The sequence below is a fragment of the Bufo gargarizans genome, chromosome 6, assembly GCF_014858855.1.
Source record: "Bufo gargarizans isolate SCDJY-AF-19 chromosome 6, ASM1485885v1, whole genome shotgun sequence".
Lineage (NCBI taxonomy): Eukaryota > Metazoa > Chordata > Amphibia > Anura > Bufonidae > Bufo > Bufo gargarizans.
Window position 1 is genome coordinate 13990461 of NC_058085.1, and position 20805 is coordinate 14011265.

Consider the following 20805-nt stretch of genomic DNA (forward strand, 5'->3'; position numbering starts at 1 on the left):
AACAATCTGAGAAGGGAACCAGAACGGTGACAGACTGTAAAGAGGGTTGCGATAGTACTGTCTTGTTACCCTGCTTGTAATGAACTGTAAGGCCTCGTTCACACTTCAATGTTTGGTCAGTGATTTCCATCAGTGATTTGTGAGCCAAAACCAGAAGAGAAGCCTCAACAGACATAATGTATAAGGGAAAGATCTGCTCCTGTTCTGTGTTTAGAGCCGGACCTGGTTTTGGGTCACGAATCACTGATGGAAATCACTGACCGAACACTAACGTGTGAATGAGGCATAAGTGTGGGACTTTCTGTTATCCAATATAACTAAACTAATACGTGTGTGTGTGTGAATGAGTTTAAACAAGAAAAGCACATATTTACTCTGCTTGTGTGGGGTGGTGACTAGACCGTCATCATCCTCTTCCTCCTCTTCATTATCCTCCAAAATTGCTGGGGGGGGGGGGACTCTTGGATGGCTGATGGTCCAGCCTCTTCCTCCTCCTCATGTGGTGGTGCAGGGGCACTTGTGGGCCCTGAGGGTCCTGGCTGCTCTTCCTCCTCCCCCTCAGACGCAGACACCTCCCAGGAATCCTTAGTGGCAAGCCTGCGCCTGACAGAGGGAAGGCGAGCATCTATAATAACAAATTAGACTTATGTAAAAATTATAATCACAAATAATAAATGTAACGCAGCATTACATTACTTTTGTTTATTTCACCAACACTAAGTAATCATTGTACCTGGGCAGTGGGTATCCCGAATCTGGCGGATTCTTGGCAGATGCCGCCGCTTTAGGTCTGACCACTTCTTCAGAATGGCCAGAGGGGTGTGTTTCCCACCATGCACCCGTTTCAGCTCCTCAACAAGGTCATTGATGATGACCTTCTTGTCCGAATGCGAACGAAGGTCATCATACCCCCTCTCTAACAGGCGCTGCGTCATTTAAAAAAAAAATGTCAAAAATTTAGTCAAAAACATTTCATAAAACGAATATTACGCAACTTTAACATTAGCAGAAGTGGATTACGTCAGGCTATTCCAGAAAGTTGAACAAGCGGTCGGATCCGTCCTGCCGCTAGTTCACTTATGCCCCCAGAGAGTGGCGTAGCTAGAAATGACTTTGCCACACAGAATTTTTTTTAATGGGGACAACCTACCTACCACAGAAATATTTTCACAACCCCTTCCTTTCATGCCACCCACATAACTGTGGCTAGTAGAGATTGCTCTCTCAGACCAGGCCCGACAGCTGTTCCATACATTTTCTACACTGTCTATACTGTCACTGTGTATAATTTCATTGTGTAATACTGTTGAGGGGGCCCTGAAAAAATCTTTTAGTGCTCTTCCTCCAGGATGGGCCCCTTCTGGGTCAGGGCCCCCAAGCAGCACCTCTAAATACGCCACAGCGACAAGAATGACGATCCGTCAACATTTACTATAATGGTGGCGGCCAGGGGTGTAAGGAGGGGAAGCAGGAGACGCATCTGCTTTACGGCCCTGACCCAGAAGAGGCCCATCCCACAGAAGGAGGAGGACTACAAGATTTGGTCAGGCCCCCTCGGCAGTATTACACAATGAAATTATGTAACACAGAGACAGTGAAGGAAACGGATGGAACAGACGGATGGAACAGCTGCCGGGCCTGCAGCTACACCGCTGGTGGCAAGGGAAAAGTTCCAGCAGCAGAAAGGCAGCACACGGCGAGAGGCAGTCTAACTAAAAGCTCTGCATGTTGTAGTTTAATTACAGGGAACCGCGTGCCGTGCGCTGCCTTGATGCCGCAGTAACTGACCACCACCATGTCATCATCATCACAACCACCAAACCAACTATTATTAATGTTTGAGAGTGAAATACTACACTTTAAGTTAATGTAAACATATAAAATCGAAATTGTATTAAAAAATTGTATGTGTGTGGGGTATAAGCTATTAGATATTGTCCATCTGAGGAGAGATGTACCTGTCTAGTGACGTGACGGTACGGTATGGGGTGTAAAGCTGGTCCGCCTCCCCGTGGTGCACCCTGGGTAACGCTAAATTAACCAGGAAATATAGAATGTCAAAAATTCCATCTCCTGACCAACAGGACACTTATTAGAATCTTTAGACTAGCCATCCGCACACTGCGGCCCTCCAGCAAACTGCGTCCCTATAGCTGTGGCAAAAATACAACTCCCATCAATCCATGACAGCCTACAGCTATCATCCGAAAGAAGGGCATAATGGGAGTTGTAGTTTAAGAACAACTGGAGGACCGCTGTTTGAATAGACTGCGTGTGTGTGTTTGTGTGTTGGGTGTTGGGGGTGGGGGGTGGTCAGAGGGGGGGTTTGGTGGTATGCAGTGTGGGTATATTGTGTGAGGCAGGAAATTACAATTAGATGTGCAATGTGCTTCTGATCTAGATTTGTCTGCTATCCATACATAATGACACGTCGGGCACATGTATGTATGGATAGCATATAAATCTACAGCAGATGCCAGTGAGATAGCGCTTTGATGGCAGACCAAACATTTGTCATATCAAAAATGCTTAACTATTTATTTTTTTGTAATACAAATGAAATCAAATGTTATCTAGTATGAGTAGAGGTTAATGATTATCTGAAAAAAATATTACCTTTAAATATCAACAATACTTGTTTCAACCTATCATTTATAACTAATCAAAGTAGGTGCTATGTGAATTTAACTGCCATCCGAAAATAGTTTCCACATACAAAGACATCCGAAAAATTCAATTCAATAAACATACATAAGAATATTCGTAAGATATGCCAAACAAGCGTGTGCGATAGAATATACAATTTACTTATACTTACTATGATGAGAGTCTCTTTCTCAGCCTTCAGAAACTTATTGGCCACCATCTTGCAATTCGAATGTACAGCAAACTGACGCACGATGGGACACGATGAGATTCAAGCTGGAACTGGTTACTTCCGCCGGGAGTAAATCATGCGCATGCGCATGAACATAAGAACATTTCATTGCCGTTTAACCACTTCAGCCCCGCTAGGTGAAACCCCCTTCATGACCAGGCCACTTTTTACACTTCGGCACTACACTACTTTCACCGTTTATCGCTCGGTCATGCAACTTACCACCCAAATGAATTTTACCTCCTTTTCTTCTCACTAATGGAGCTTTCATTTGGTGGTATTTTATTGCTGCTGACATTTTTACTTTTTTTGTAATTAATCAAAATGTAACGATTTTTTTGCAAAAAAATGACATTTTTCACTTTCAGCTGTGAAATTTTGCAAAAAAAACTAAATCCATATATAAATTTTTCGCTAAATTTATAGTTCTACATGTCTTTGATAAAAAGAAAAATGTTTGGGCAAAAAAAAAATGGTTTGGGTAAAAGTTATAGCATTTACAAACTATGGTACAAAAATGTGAATTTCCGCTTTTTGAAACGGCTCTGATTTTCTGAGCACCTGTCATGTTTCCTGAGGTTCTACAATGCCCAAACAGTAGAAAACCCCCACAAATGACCCCATTTCGGAAAGTAGACACCCTAAGGTATTCGCTGATGGGCATAGTGAGTTCATAGAACTTTTTATTTTTTGTCACAAGTTAGCGGAAAATGATGATGATTTTTTTTTTTTTTTCTTACAAAGTCTCATATTCCACTAACTTGCGACAAAAAATAAAAAATTCTAGGAACTCACCATGCCCCTCACAGAATACCTTGGGGTGTCTTCTTTCCAAAATGGGGTCACTTGTGGCGTAGTTATACTGCCCTGGCAATTTAGGGGCCCAAATGTGTGAGAAGAACTTTGCAATCAAAATGTGTAAGAAATGACCGGTGAAATCCGAAAGGTGCACTTTGGAATATGCGCCCCTTTGCCCACCTTGGCAGCAAAAAAGTGTCACACATGTGGTATCGCCGTACTCAGGAGAAGTTGGGGAATGTGTTTTGGGGTGTCATTTTACATATACCCATGCTGGGTGAGAGAAATATCTTGGCAAAAGACAACTTTTCCCATTTTTTTATACAAAGTTGGCATTTGACCAAGATATTTTTCTCACCCAGCATGGGTATATGTAAAATGACACCCCAAAACACATTGCCCAACTTCTCCTGAGTACGGCGATAGCAGATGTGTCACACTTTTTTGCTGCCAAGGTGGGCAAAGGGGCACATATTCCAAAGTGCACCTTTCGGATTTTGCAGGGCATTTTTTACACATTTTGATTGCAAAGTTCTTCTCACACATTTGGGCCCCTAAATTGCCAGGGCAGTATAACTACGCCACAAGTGACCCCATTTTGGAAAGAAGACACCCTAAGGTATTCCGTGAGGGGCACTGCGAGTTCCTAGAATTTTTTATTTTTTGTCACAAGTTAGCGGAAAATGATGATTTTTTTTTTTTTCTCTTTTTTCCTTACAAAGTCTCATATTCCACTAACTTGCGACAAAAAATAAAAAATTCTAGGAACTCGCCATGCCCCTCACGGAATACCATGGGGTGTCTTCTTTCCAAAATGTGGTCACTTGTGGCGTAGTTATACTGCCCTGGCAATTTAGGGGCCCAAATGTGTGAGAAGTACTTTGCAATCAAAATCTGTAAAAAATGACCGGTGAAATCCGAAAGGTGCACTTTGGAATATGTGCCCCTTTGCCCACCTTGGCATCAAAAAAGTGTCACACATCTGGTATCGCCGTACTCAGGAGAAGTTGGGGAATGTGTTTTGGGCTGTCATTTTACATATACCCATGCTGGGTGAGAGAAATATCTTGGCAAAAGACAACTTTTCCAATTTTTTTATACAAAGTTGGCATTTGACCAAGATATTTTTCTCACCCAGCATGGGTATATGTAAAATGACACCCCAAAACACATTGCCCAACTTCTCCTGAGTACGGCGATACCAGATGTGTCACACTTTTTTGCTGCCAAGGTGGGCAAAGGGGCACATATTCCAAAGTGCACCTTTCGGATTTTGCAGGGCATTTTTTACACATTTTGATTGCAAAGTTCTTCTCACACATTTGGGCCCCTAAATTGCCAGGGCAGTATAACTACGCCACAAGTGACCCCATTTTGGAAAGAAGACACCCCAAGGTATTCCGTGAGGGGCACTGCGAGTTCCTAGAATTTTTTATTTTTTGTCGCAAGTTAGTGGAATATGAGACTTTGTAAGGAAAAAAGAAAAAAAAAAGAAAAATCATCATTTTCCGCTAAATTGTGACAAAAAAGAAAAAATTCTAGGAACTCGCCGTGCCCCCCACGGAATACCTTGGGGTGTCTTCTTTCCAAAATGGGGTCACTTGTGGCGTAGTTATACTGCCCTGGCAATTTAGGGGCCCAAATGTGTAAGAAGTACCTTGAAATCAAAATGTGTAAAAAATGGCCTGCGAAATCTGAAAGGTGCCCCTTTGCCCACCTTGGCTGCAAAAAAGTGTCACACATCTGGTATCGCCGTACTCAGGAGAAGTTGGGGAATGTGTTTTGGGGGGTCATTTTACATATACCCATGCTGGGTGAGAGAAATATCTTGGCAAAAGACAACTTTTCCCATTTTTTTTATACAAAGTTGGCATTTGACCAAGATACTTTTCTCACCCAGCATGGGTATATGTAAAATGACACCCCAAAACACATTCCCCAACTTCTCCTGAGTACGGCGATACCGATGTGTGACACTTTTTTGCAGCCTAGATGCGCAAAGGGGCCAAAATTCCTTTTAGGAGGGCATTTTTAGACATTTGGATCCCAGACTTCTTCTCACACTTTCGGGCCCCTAAAAAGCCAGGGCAGTATAAATACCCCACATGTGACCCCACTTTGGAAAGAAGACACCCCGAGGTATTCAATGAGGGGCCTGGCGAGTTCCTAGAATTTTTTTTTTTGCATAAGTTAGCGGATATTGATTTTTTTTGTTTTTTTTCTCACAAAGTCTCACTTTCCGCTAACTTAGGACAAAAATTTCAATCTTTCATGGACTCAATATGCCCCTCACGGAATACCTTGGGGTGTCTTCTTTCCGAAATGGGGTCACATGTGGGGTATTTATACTGCCCTGGCTTTTTAGGGGCCCTAAAGCGTGAGAAGTCTGGAATATAAATGTCTAAAAATGTTTACGCATTTGGATTCCGTGAGGGGTATGGTGCGTCCATGTGAGATTTTATTTTTTGACACAAGTTAGTGGAATATGAGACTTTGTAAGAAAAAACGAAAACAAAAACAAACAAAAAATTTCCGCTAACTTGTGCCAAAAAAAATGGCTGAATGGAGCCTTACCAGGGGGGGAGTGATCAATGACAGGGGGGTGATCAATGACAGGGGGGTGATCACCCATATAGACTCCCTGATCACCCCCTGTCATTGATCACCCCCCCCTGTAAGGCTCCATTCAGACATCCGCATGATTTTTTACGGATCCATGGATACATGGATCGGATCCACAAAACGCATGCGGACGTCTGAATGGAGCCTTACAGGGGGGTTATCAATGACAGGGGGTGATCAGGGTAATCACCCCCCTGTCACTGATCACCCCCCCTGTAAGGCTCCATTCAGACGTCCGCATGATTTTTACGGATCCATGGATACATGGATCGGATCCACAGAACGCATGCGGACGTCTGAATGGAGCCTTACAGGGGGGTTATCAATGACAGGGGGTGATCAGGGTAATCACCCCCCTGTCACTGATCACCCCCCCTGTAAGGCTCCATTCAGACATCCGCATGATTTTTTACGGATCCATGGATACATGGATCGGATCCACAAAACGCATGCGGACGTCTGAATGGAGCCTTACAGGGGGGTTATCAATGACAGGGGGTGATCAGGGTAATCAGGGTGATCACCCCCCTGTCACTGATCACCCCCCTGTAAGGCTCCATTCAGACATCCGCATGATTTTTTACGGATCCATGGATACATGGATCGGATCCACAGAACGCATGCGGACGTCTGAATGGAGCCTTACAGGGGGGTTATCAATGACAGGGGGTGATCAGGGTAATCAGGGTGATCACCCCCCTGTCACTGATCACCCCCCCTGTAAGGCTCCATTCAGACATCCGCATGATTTTTTACGGATCCATGGATACATGGATCGGATCCACAGAACGCATGCAGACGTCTGAATGGAGCCTTACAGGGGGGTTATCAATGACAGGGGGTGATCAGGGTAATCAGGGTGATCACCCCCCTGTCACTGATCACCCCCCCTGTAAGGCTCCATTCAGACATCCGCATGATTTTTTACGGATCCATGGATACATGGATCGGATCCACAAAACGCATGCGGACGTCTGAATGGAGCCTTACAGGGGGGTTATCAATGACAGGGGGTGATCAGGGTAATCAGGGTGATCACCCCCCTGTCACTGATCACCCCCCTGTAAGGCTCCATTCAGACATCCGCATGATTTTTTACGGATCCATGGATACATGGATCGGATCCACAGAACGCATGCGGACGTCTGAATGGAGCCTTACAGGGGGGTTATCAATGACAGGGGGTGATCAGGGTAATCAGGGTGATCACCCCCCTGTCACTGATCACCCCCCCTGTAAGGCTCCATTCAGACATCCGCATGATTTTTTACGGATCCATGGATACATGGATCGGATCCACAGAACGCATGCGGACGTCTGAATGGAGCCTTACAGGGGGGTTATCAATGACAGGGGGTGATCAGGGTAATCAGGGTGATCACCCCCCTGTCACTGATCACCCCCCCTGTAAGGCTCCATTCAGACATCCGCATGATTTTTTACGGATCCATGGATACATGGATCGGATCCACAGAACGCATGCGGACGTCTGAATGGAGCCTTACAGGGGGGTTATCAATGACAGGGGGTGATCAGGGTAATCAGGGTGATCACCCCCCTGTCACTGATCACCCCCCCTGTAAGGCTCCATTCAGACGTCCGCATGATTTTTACGGATCCATGGATCCATGGATCGGATCCGTAAAAATCATGCGGACGTCTGAATGGAGCCTGACAGGGGGGTGATCAATGACAGGGGGTGATCAGGGAGTGTATATGGGTGATCACCCCCCTGTAAGGCTCCATTCAGACGTCCGCATGATTTTTACGGATCCATGGATACATGGATCGGATCCGTAAAAATCATGCGGACGTCTGAATGGAGCCTGACAGGGCGGTGATCAATGACAGGGGGTGATCAGGGAGTGTATATGGGTGATCACCCGCCTGTCATTGATCACCCCCCTGTAAGGCTCCATTCAGACGTCCGCATGATTTTTACGGATCCATGGATACATGGATCGGATCCGTAAAAATCATGCGGACGTCTGAACGGAGCCTGACAGGGGGGTGATCAATGACAGGGCGGTGATCAATGACAGGGGGGTGATCAGGGAGTTTATATGGGGTGATCAGGGGTTTATAAGGGGTTAATAAGTGACGGGGGGGGGGGGGTGTAGTGTGGTGTTTGGTGGGACTGTACTGACCTACCTGAGTCCTCTGGTGGTCGATCCTAACAAAAGGGACCACCAGAGGACCAGGTAGGAGGTATATTAGACGCTGTTATGAAAACAGCGTCTAATATACCTGTTAGGGGTTAAAAAATTCGGATCTCCAGCCTGCCAGCGAGCGATCGCCGCTGGCAGGCTGGAGATCCACTCGCTTACCTTCCGTTCCTGTGAGCGCGCGCGCCTGTGTGCGCGCGTTCACAGGAAATCTCGCGTCTCGCGAGATGACGCGCCGATGCGTCCAGGAGGAGAAAAGCAACCACCTTCCGGACGCATCGGCGCGTTAGGCGGTCCGGAGGTGGTTAAACTGTGCATTTTACGAATATTCGTTATATTGCTGATATATCAGGTTTTAGAATATTCGTAATATTCTAAAAGACGAAGTTAGAGCAATATAACGAATATTCTAAAAGACGAAGTTAGAGCAATATTACGAATATCATAAAAGACGGAGTTAGAGTAATATTAAGAATATTCGGAAAATACACATATAATAGATTGTAATTGAGCTAATATACTGCAATGGTAATTATTTTAATAGTGTACATCTTTTACTAAACTTAAGTTCATAAGATGCAAAAAAATTTTAAGACTAAAAAAAAGGATTATAGCAACTTGTTAGCTAAGTTAAAATCTATATGTGTATTTTACGAAAATTCATAACATTGCTCTAAATTCGTCTTAGAATATTCCAATCATTAAATAAGATGCAGTTAGAGCAATATTACGAATATTCGTAAAATACACACACATATAGCATAGCTATAGTTGATTAGTCATAGGAACATTGCCTAAGGAAAGGGGAAAGATAATTCACATAATTATTCGCATTTTATACGAATATTATTCGCGACATTGGAATAATTGCGAATATTCGATTTCGTCGAATATAAAACGAATATTCTATCGAATATTTGCGAAATATTGCGAAATCGAATATAGCACCTCCCGCTCATCACTAGTGTTTAGTCAGTGATTTCCATCAGTGATTTGTGAGCCAAAACCAGGTGCAACTCTAAACACAGAACAGGAGCAGATCTTTCCCTTCTACCTCATGTCTGTGGAGGCTTCACTTCTGTTTTGGCTCACAAATCACTGATGGAAATCACTGACCAAACACTGAAGTGTGAACGAGGCCTTACTCTAGAACGAAATATAAGTTCTTTTCCTTTCTGCTCCAGGCACTTAGCTATTTCTTTCTTACTCTCTGAGATTTCTTTACTTACATCTATACCCAGATCTCGGAGCCTATGTTGCGTCTTTAGACGGGTATTTAATTTCTCATAAAATTCTTTTTTCTTTAGCTATAAGATTCCCCTTATTTATAAAAAAAAGGATTAAATTTTAAGTTTCATTTTTCCCCACCAAACTACAGGGAGTGCAGAATTATTAGGCAAGTTGTATTTTTGAGGATTCATTTTATTATTGAACAACAACCATGTTCTCAATGAACCCAAAAATCTCATTAATATCAAAGCTGAATATTTTTGGAAGTAGTTTTTAGTTTGTTTTTAGTTTTAGCTATTTTAGGGGGATATCTGTGTGTGCAGGTGACTATTACTGTGCATAATTATTAGGCAACTTGACAAAAAACAAATATATACCCATTTCAATTATTTATTTTTACCAGTGAAACCAATATAACATCTCAACATTCACAAATATACATTTCTGACATTCAAAAACAAAACAAAAACAAATCAGTGACCAATATAGCCACCTTTCTTTGCAAGGACACTCAAAAGCCTGCCATCCATGGATTCTGTCAGTGTTTTGATCTGTTCACCATCAACATTGCGTGCAGCAGCAACCACAGCCTCCCAGACACTGTTCAGAGAGGTGTACTGTTTTCCCTCCTTGATAATCTCACATTTGATGATGGACCACAGGTTCTCAATGGGGTTCAGATCAGGTGAACAAGGAGGCCATGTCATTAGATTTTCTTCTTTTATACCCTTTCTTGCCAGCCATGCTGTGGAGTACTTGGACGTGTGTGATGGAGCATTGTCCTGCATGAAAATCATGTTTTTCTTGAAGGATGCAGACTTCTTCCTGTACCACTGCTTGAAGAAGGTGTCTTCCAGAAACTGGCAGTAGGACTGGGAGTTGAGCTTGACTCCATCCTCAATCCGAAAAGGCCCCACAAGCTCATCTTTGATGATACCAGCCCAAACCAGTACTCCACCTCCACCTTGCTGGCGTCTGAGTCGGACTGGAGCTCTCTGCCCTTTACCAATCCAGCCACGGGCCCATCCATCTGGCCCATCAAGACTCACTCTCATTTCATCAGTCCATAAAACCTTAGAAAAATCAGTCTTGAGATATTTCTTGGCCCAGTCTTGACATTTCAGCTTGTGTGTCTTGTTCAGTGGTGGTCGTCTTTCAGCCTTTCTTACCTTGGCCATGTCTCTGAGTATTGTACACCTTGTGCTTTTGGGCACTCCAGTGATGTTGCAGCTCTGAAATATGGCCAAACTGGTGGCAAGTGGCATCTTGGCAGCTGCACGCTTGACTTTTCTCAGTTCATGGGCAGTTATTTTGCGCCTTGGTTTTTCCACACGCTTCTTGCGACCCTGTTGACTATTTTGAATGAAACGCTTGATTGTTCGATGATCACGCTTCAGAAGCTTTGCAATTTTAAGAGTGCTGCATCCCTCTGCAAGATATCTCACTATTTTTGACTTTTCAGAGCCTGTCAAGTCCTTCTTTTGACCCATTTTGCCAAAGGAAAGGAAGTTGCCTAATAATTATGCACACCTGATATAGGGTGTTGATGTCATTAGACCACACCCCTTCTCATTACAGAGATGCACATCACCTAATATGCTTAATTGGTAGTAGGCTTTCGAGCCTATACAGCTTGGAGTAAGACAACATGCATAAAGAGGATGATGTGGTCAAAATACTCATTTGCCTAATAATTCTGCACTCCCTGTATTATCGATTCTTTTTTTTTTTTTACCCGTCTACAGTGCTTATAAAATACAATAAAATCTGTCAAAATTTTGGGGTCATTTAGTAGGGAGACGTTTAACTTTTTTCTTTTTCTCTTTGCCGCCATACTGTACCTTAAAATACAATAATTTATGGTCTGAAAACACATTTGATAAAAGCTCACAACTAAAAGGCAGTATTTGATAAGAACAGAAGATAAAATCGATTCTAGACTTACATGTGGCGTTACTCCAGGTTGCCCCGGCCTCTTCAGATAAATCCCTGTTACATTTCTTAAAAACATCAGTTAGTTTAAAATCTGTAATTATATCTTTTAAAATCGAGGAGGTTTTGTCGTAGTTCCTACTAACCGTGTTTGAGAGCCGGCGCTCCCCTCTTAAAATACAATTAAAATCTCCTGCTAAAATCAAAGGTTCAGAGTGGTTGATAAAAAGGGTTAAAATCTCTTGCATTTCAGCTCTCTCCTTTTTATCCGTAAAACCATAAATGTTTAAAAACTGCCATCTAAAACCATTAATAAAAGCTTTTACCAATAAAATCCTACCAGGTAAAATCTCGTTAATACTATCAATAAGAACATTCCCTTTAAATAAAATCGCTATTCCCGCCGATCTGGATTCGTTAGACCCAGACCACACTGACGGCCCCTGCTTCCAGTCTTTCTTATATTTTTTATATTCTTGTCTGTGCGGAATACAGCACTCTTGTAAGAAGAAAACTGTTGCAGTTAAAACCGATAAATAATTAAAAAGCGCTAATCTTCTAGATCGGGAATGCACGCTACGGGTATTAAAAGAAATGCCACTTAAAAATGCCATGGTAGGAGTTTAAAAGGATGTGTTTTCTTACCTAAGGCACAGCTTCAGACATCAGTCAGCTAAGCCAGAATAGTCGCTCTCTTCGTCTTCTCCTCCAGCCAGCCAGGATTCCACCGATTCCATTGTTCCAGGAGAGGAGCTTCCGTCACTCAGCTGACCCCCCTCTTCGTAATGCACTCTGCACGGCATTGGACCAAACTGTCTGCTAGGTAATGCGTCGGGACTCAGAGCCGCGACCCCACTCCCTTCCTTTTTTGAGGCAGGGGTTCCATCCGGGGCTGTTTCAGGGACAGCCCTCTGCTCCGCTGCGGTTCCAGCATCCTCCCCCTCCCCATTGGGCCTGGGAGGGAGACTCGGACAGCGACCTAAGGGTTGGACCGCTGGTCCCCCAGCAGATCCTCTCCTTCGGTCTCCCTTCACCGCATCAGCGTATCCTTTTGTTTTTTTGGGCCGCAGCTCCTCCCGGGTCCTCTGCAGAGCTTACCTGCCGTCCAGGGACCGAGTGCGGGCCAGGCAGATCAACATCATCCGAATGACCCCCAGGATTTTTTTCTTTGCTCCCTTGGTTCACTCGGTTCACCTGGATTGGGGGGTCTGCTGGTTGTATCCATATCTTCTACGACCTCAGTTTGCTCCTCTCCTTGTGGCTCAGCTGGTGGCGCCTCCTTCCCCTTTGGCCGCCTCTGATGCCCTGGCTGTGCCTCGGCTCCATCTTTAAAAGGACAAGACCACATTAGGTGACCAAATCTAAGGCAAGCATGACATCTTTTTTCTTTTATACACTCACTAACATCGTGTTCTTTGCTACCACAATTCCTGCATGTGCTTTCACAATTCTCTGCTATGTGCCCATAATTTTTTACATTTTCTACAGTATGACGGCATTCTAGCAAAAAATAAGTCTCCTACTATGTCTCCTAACTTAAAACGGGCCGGGGGAAGTGTGAATACCCCTGGAAAGTTTGGGTCGCGGTGACAGTTTACCTTATACAGCCATTTAGAGGTCCAAATCCCAGCACTGTTAAGAATTTTGGTTACAGATAAAATTTTGGTAAAATATTGACTTAAAAAAGCAGTAATGAGTCTTTCATTAGCAAAAGGGTTATACATTTTTATAATCACAGTTTTAGACTCATCCATCTCATGTTCGTATATTTTTAAGCACTCCAATCTTTTATCTTGCTTAACATTCGGAATTCTAGCCGCAAAATCTTTAAAAATTGCATTTGTCATAAAAGTCACATCATATATTCTACGCTTTCGATAGTCCTGTATTGCTAAAATTTCATTTTTTTGTATACCGAAGGCCCCCATTAAAACATTACTTATCAAATATTCCAGGTTATATATTCCTTTCTTTGCTTCAGTAACAAACTGGCGCACTGTATCTTTTATCCGAGCGTAGTCTGGGATTTGGTTTTCCTCTTCTTGCTGTTGTCTGGGAATATTCTCTCTTAATTCTTCTGTTCCTTCTCTGGTCTTTCCTTTATCGGCATTTCTTCTATCTCCATCCTCCCTCCGTGAATCTTTCTTATTTTTTTGTCTCTTTTCCGATCGTCCTACTTTTCCGATCCAGGTAAAGTTATCTCCAACTCCTTCTTCTTCTCCTCCTCCTCGAGCTCCCTCTCCACGAAATTCTTCTCCTTCTCCTCCTCCTCCTCCTCCTCCTCCTCCTCCTCCTCCTCCTCCTCCTCCTCCTCCTGGGTCGTCAGCCATAGTTCTAAAAATGGTGCCTTTGAAAATCTCTGCGAAATTCAAAAAAACGAATGCTCCCCTAGCCGTCCGGAGAATTTTAGGGGTAACGGGGATCGCAACTCGACGTCCCCGGGACTAAGCCTCTCTCCCAATAGCAGCGATAACCAGAAAAGGGTTCGCCCTACAGGCCGATGGTCCCCAATGCAGAACACTTGTGAAGGCGATAGGCTACAGGCACCAGCTGCAGAGACACTCTGGGAGGCTTCTTTCTCTCACAAACCAGGAAAAACGTGCGTCCTACGCTCTGAAATCACCACCATGCTCCACTTCGTGTTTTTCGTATCTGCATAGCTCCGCACACCACTTTTGGTCATGCCTTTTCTTCGCACGCAATTCCTGGTGCCAAAGCACGCCAAGCAGAAAAACTGATAAGGAGTGAATGGAGAGTAGTGTGAAAAAAAGGGTATGCATTGTTTATTGTGATGTCACTGCCCCATTGTTGAGTGTTCCGTCAGGGCCCTTGTGATGATATCCACTGACCTGACCTTACTTGACCTCTGACCTGACAAGCCTCTTGTGACAGGTGCAGTGTTCCGTCCATTGGCCAGACAAGGCAGGTCCAGCTGTTCCTGATACATAGGAAGTGCTGGACTACTTTTTAGCCTCCAAGTCATCCATCCAGTTCAAAAGATCCACAAGAGGGAGACACAGGCAAACAAACTTTACTTATTTACTAAAGCACTAGGGAAGCAAATTGGTTACATCAAGACAACTTGCTACAAAAGGGTCAATTCCCAGGAACAACTCAGCAGCCCGCCCAGGTGCGCACTACAGGCCCAAATAAAACCCAAGGTGCGTGGAGTGGAGGTCCAAACACTTCATTCAGGTGATAAGCCAATTAACCCAACAATTAAGCCATCATTCTTAATTGGATTTGGGGTGTTTGGAGAGGTGACTGGCTGGCTGGCTGGCTGGCTAGGTTGCTTGGTGCTGGAACAAACCCACACACAGCTGATGCAATTAGGAGATTGACAGACTAGATGCAGCAGCAGGTATGCAGAAAGCAGCACAGCACAGCCCTCACAGAGGAGAAGCTGAAGTGCAGACTGCTGAGGCAGGACACAGCAAATTTCCACTTGCTTGCTGGAGGGATGCTTGAAATCCATCTCTCAATTTCATTCTGTTTTTTCATACCAGATTAGAAGGGGTGCACCGGTCCTGGAGGTACTGCAATACCAGGTCAATACGTGGAGTGGACAGAGCAAGCTCTTTTTCCATCTCCCTGTTCGAAAAATCTATTTAATATATGGTCCCCAGATAGGGGACGTATCAGATATTAAACTGATAAGAACAGATTTTTTATTTTTATTTTTTTAAGTTGATTACCCCAAAGGGGTATATTTTATAAAAAATCAACGTTTACATATAATAAGCTTGAAATACATATAAAACCAATTTACAATATACATATAAAATTATTTTAATAACATTAAATAACCGATCCCCATTCCCTTAAAAACCATCTGTGACACATAAAAGGAGTACGTTTTTGGTCGATTAAATAATATTTATACATCTCGTCTAAAATCATCTATAAAACATTCTCTTAAGAAATAAGATCTCGTTTAAAACATAAAATATTTCTGGCTGACCATGGAGCTGCTTTTACACAATTGATGATCTTCCATGTTAATGTCTTTTTAATCCTGGATGGGCATTCCAGACCTCCGTAAAACACACTGTCCTTTGCTAAAACCGATAATCCAGATATCCTCTTGATTAGTGGGAGCATTTTAGTCCATATCCTCTGAGTGAAAAAAAAACAGTACCAAAACAGGTGGGCGACATCCTCCTCCTCCCTGCAACCTCCTCTAAAACATTCTGCGGTGCCAATCAGTCCTCTTCGGTGCTGGAATGCCCGGCATGGACGACACTCATGCACACAGCTCCAGACCAGATCCTTCTGTGGGTTAAAAAGATAATTAATATTTACATCCTTTCAAATTTGTCTGCATTTAGTTTCATAAAAATTCTTTATAGGGGCGGTCATTTTTCCATATTTTATTCCTTTTAAAATTACTTTACTATTTTTTAACTCCTCTACCCTTTTCCCCTTTAGATTAAAGAGAGTCACTATTTTTTCTAAAATCTTATAATAATCAGACAGGTTAAAAGAATATGGGGAGTTTAAAACTGTTTCAAACCTTTTGGTTTTTCCTCATAAAATAACCTGTGTTATACCTAATAAAATAAGACCAGGAACTCTCTTTAAAAAGGGCATTAAAACATAAGCTAAAATATTTAATTAAAAGGAACGCTTTTATGTCGGGAAAATCCTTACCACCTTTGTGCTTGGGCACTATTACCAGATCTCTTCTCAGCTTATCCATCTTGGATCCCCATAAAAAATTAAAACAAGCCTTGTTATATTTTCTTTAAAATACGTTCAGAGGGGGGAAAAACCAGACTTAAATAGAGTAAAATCGGTAAAATAATCACTTTGGTAACTTAAACTTTCCCTTCCATTGTCAGTTTTCTGAGGTTCCACATACATATTTTTTTTATTAATCTTCTCTGCCACCGTATCCCATCTCCTTAGGCCATCATTAGACTCGCTGAAGGTAACTCCTAAAATCTGCATGGACTCAGACTCAGGAGTAAAAATGTCTCTTAAAACCATGTCTCCAATGTTTAAAAGACTACTCTTATTAAAATTAATCTTAAAACCAGAGGAGCAGCAAAAATATTCTACTTGCTTCGCGGTTTTCTGAATTGACGGGGTGTCTCTATAAATCACAGCAACGTCATCCATGTACCCCACTGCTTTAGCCTTTAGTCCCCCCCCCCCCACCTGGCAGGGGGACTCCACGTATCTGCTTATCTTGTCTTAGGGCACATAGAAGAGGCTCAAGGGCGCAGATAAAAAGCAGTGGGGATAAGGGACACCCCTGCTTCACTCCTGATTTTAAAAGGACATCTTGAGTCTTAAAACCATTAATTAAAATCTTACTTGTGCAGTGATCATAAAAAGCTCTCAATGTTAATAAAAAACCTTCCGGTATGCCCATTTTCTTTAAGACCTGAAAGAGATAAAAATGTGACACACAATCGAAAACCTTTTCGAAATCTAAAGATAAAATAGCTACACTCCCTTTTCTGTTTTTAACATTATTTATGGCGTCTTTTAAAAAGTTTAAATCTTCCCATATACTTCTCCCAGGCACCCCACAGACCTGGTTATGATGTATTATTTCATGTATTACCTTTTTCATCCTATTTGCGCAGAATTTCACCATTATCTTATAATCGCAGTTTAAAAGAGTAATGGGCCTCCAATTTCTTATATCTGTTTTATCTCCTTTCTTATAAATTAGGGATACTGCTCCTTTTTTCCAGGAGCCCAGGAGAGTTTTTGAATTAAAAAACTCTTTAAAAAGGTTAAATAAGTCATCTTTTAAAACACCATAAAATGTAACATAAAACTCAATGGGCATACCATCAGGGCCAGGGACTTTTTATATCTTAAAACTTTTAACTGTCTCTAAAATTTCTTGTTCTGTAATACCCTGCAATAAAAACCTTTAAGAGTCATGATCTAAAAAAAAATTAATTACCTTCAGTGAGTCTTTCATAAAATGCTTAAAAACCTTTTTTTCGTTTAATAATTCAGAATAAAAACCATGTGCTTTTCTTAAAATCCCATCAATATTCTTCTCTCCATCCAGCTCCTCGATCTGGGTACGTTTGTCTTGGACCTTTTTAAAAAAAAGTACCCGAGCAGGTCTCGTTTTCTTCAAGATGTTTTATTTTTGAACGGAATATTATCTCTTTGCCTCTCTGCTCCAGGTACTGTGCTATTTCTTTTTTACTTTCAGCAATTTCCTCATTCATTTATATACCCAGATCTCGGAGCCTGTATTGCAAATGCAGCCGGGTATTTAGTTTCTCATTTTTCCTGGGGTTTACTTCTACCCACTCTAATAAAGAAAGATTTTATTTTTATTTTAATTTTTTCCCACCATTTCATAAAGGATATCTGGGGGTCTTTTACCCGTCTGCAGCGCTTATAATAAGTAATAAAATCAGACACGATCTTTGGATCCTTCAAATGGGAGATATTCAGTTTCCAAGCTGCTCTCTTTTTATTTTTGCCACCATACTGTACTTTAAAAGACAACAACTTATGATCTGAGAATAAATTAACCACCTCCCGAACGCCTAACGCACGGATGCGTCCGGAAGGTGGTTGATTCATTCCTCCTGGACGCATCCGTGCGTCATCTCGCGATAGCCGAGATTTCCTGTGAACGCGCGCGCTCACAGAAACGGAAGGTAAGCGAGTGGATCTCCAGCCTGCCAGCGGCGATCGCTCGCTGGCAGGCTGGAGATGTAATTTTTTTTTTTACCCCTAACAGGTATATTAGACGCTGTTTTGATAACAGCGTCTAATATACCTGCTACCTGGTCCTCTGGTGGTCCCTTTTGTTTGGATCGACCACCAGAGGACACAGATAGCTGTGTAAAGTACCACCAAACACCACTACACTACACCCCCCCTGTCACTTATGAACCCCTGATCATCCATGATCACCCCATATAAACTCCCTGATCACTTCCCTGTCATTGATCACCCCCCTGTAAGGCTCCATTCAGACGTCCGTTTGATTTTTACGGATACATGGATCGGATCCGCAAAACACATACGGACGTCTGAATGGAGCCTTACAGGGGGGTGATCAATGACAGAGGGATGATCACCCATATAGACTCCCTGATCACCCCCGTCATTGATCACCCCCCTGTAAGGCTCCATTCAGACGTCCGTATGATTTTTACGGATCCACGGATACAAGGATCGGATCCGCAAAACACATACGGACGTCTGTATTGAGCCTTACAGGGGGTGATCAATGACAGGGGGGTGATCACTAGTGATGAGCGGCAGGGGCAATATTCGAATTCGCGATATTTCGCGAATATTTGGGCGAATATTCGCCATATATTCGAGAATTCGCGAATTCATGATCTCCAGGCATTATTTTCTTGATTGCGAAATTTCGCATAAAATTCGCATATAAATTTTCGCATAAAAATTCGCATGAACTGGTATTTCCACAAAAATCAAATATTCGCAATTACGAATATATTATGCGAAATTCGAAATATTCGCGAATTCTCGAAGTGCCGATATTCGCGATTAACATTCGCAATTCAAATATTCGTGATCAACACTAGTGATCACCTCATATACACTCCCTGATCACCCCCTGTCATTGATCACCCCCCTGTCATTTATCACCCCCCTGTAAGGCTCCATTCAGACGTCCGTATGTGTTTTGCGGATCCGAACCATGTATCCGTAAAAATCATACGGACATCTGAATGGAGCCTTACAGGGGGGTGATCAATGACAGGGGGGTGATCAGGGAGTCTGTATGGGTGATCACCCCCCTGTAAGGCTCCATTCAGACATTTTTTCGGCCCAAGTTAGCGGAAATTTTATTATTTTTTTTTCTTACAAAGTCTCATATTCCACTAACTTGTGTCAAAAAATAAAATCTCACATGAACTCACCATACCCCTCACGTAATGCAAATGCATAAAATTTTTTGGACATTTATATTCCAGACTACTTCTCACGCTTTAGGGCCCCTAAAATGCCAGGGCAGTATAAATACCCCACATGTGACCACATTTCGGAAAGAAGACACCCCAAGGTATTCCGTGAGGGGCATATTGAGTCCATGAAAGATTTACATTTTTGTCCCAAGTTAGCGGAAAGGGAGACTTTGTGAGAAGAAACAAATAAAAAATCAATTTCCACTAACTTGTGCCCAAAAAAAAATATTTCTATGAGCTCGCCATGCCCCTCATTAAATACCTTGGGGTGTCTTCTTTCCAAATTGGGGTCACATGTGGGGTATTTATACTGCCCTGGCTTTTTAGGGGCCCTAAAGCGTGAGAAGAAGTCTGGGATCCAATTGTCTAAAAATGCCCTCCTAAAAGGAATTTGGGCCCCTTTGCGCATCTAGGCTGCAAAAAAGTGTCACACATGTGGTATCGCCGTACTCAGAAGAAGTTGGGGAATGTGTTTTGGGGTGTCATTTTACATATACCCACGCTGGGAGAGATAAATATCTTGGTCAAATGACAACTTTGTATAAAAAAAATGGGAAAAGTTGTCTTTTGCCAAGATATTTCTCTCACCCAGCATGGGTATATGTAAAATGACACCCCAAAACACATTCCTCAACTTCTCCTGAGTACGGCGATAGCACATGTGTGACACTTTTTTGCCACCTAGGTGGGCAAAGGGGCACACATTCCAAAGAGCACCTTTCGGATTTCGCAGGCCATTTTTTACACATTTTGATTGCAAAGTACTTCTCACACATATGGGCCCCTAAATTGCCAGGGCAGTATAACTACGCCACAAGTGACCCCATTTTAGAAAGAAGACACCCCAAGGTATTCCATGAGGGGCATGGCGAGTTCTTAGAATTTTTAATTTTTTGTCGCAAGTTAGTGGAATATGAGACTTTGTAAGGAAAAGAAATAAAATTAAAAAAATAATCATTTTCCGCTAACTTGTGACAAAAATAAAAAAAATTCTAGGAACTCGCCATGCCCCTCACGGAATACCTTGGGGTGTCTTCTTTCCAAAATGGGGTCACTTGTGGGGTAGTTATAATGCCCTGGCAATTTAGGGGCCCTAATGTGTGCGAAGTAGTTTGAAATCAAAAACTGTAAAAAATGGCCGGTGCTCTTTGGAATGTGCGCCCCTTTGCCCACCTAGGCTGCAGAAAAGTGTCACAAATCTGGTATCGCCGTACTCAGGAGAAGTTGGGCAATGTGTTTTGGGGTGTCATTT

General features: G+C 42.7%; 1 non-coding gene across 1 annotated transcript; it reads right to left on the bottom strand.

Moving 5' to 3' along the window:
* Positions 1-15136: 15136 nt before the first annotated feature.
* On the bottom strand, positions 15137-15333 carry LOC122942645. Its single transcript, XR_006390613.1, has one exon. It is a non-coding gene; the product is annotated as a U2 spliceosomal RNA (small nuclear RNA).
* Positions 15334-20805: the final 5472 nt, after the last annotated feature.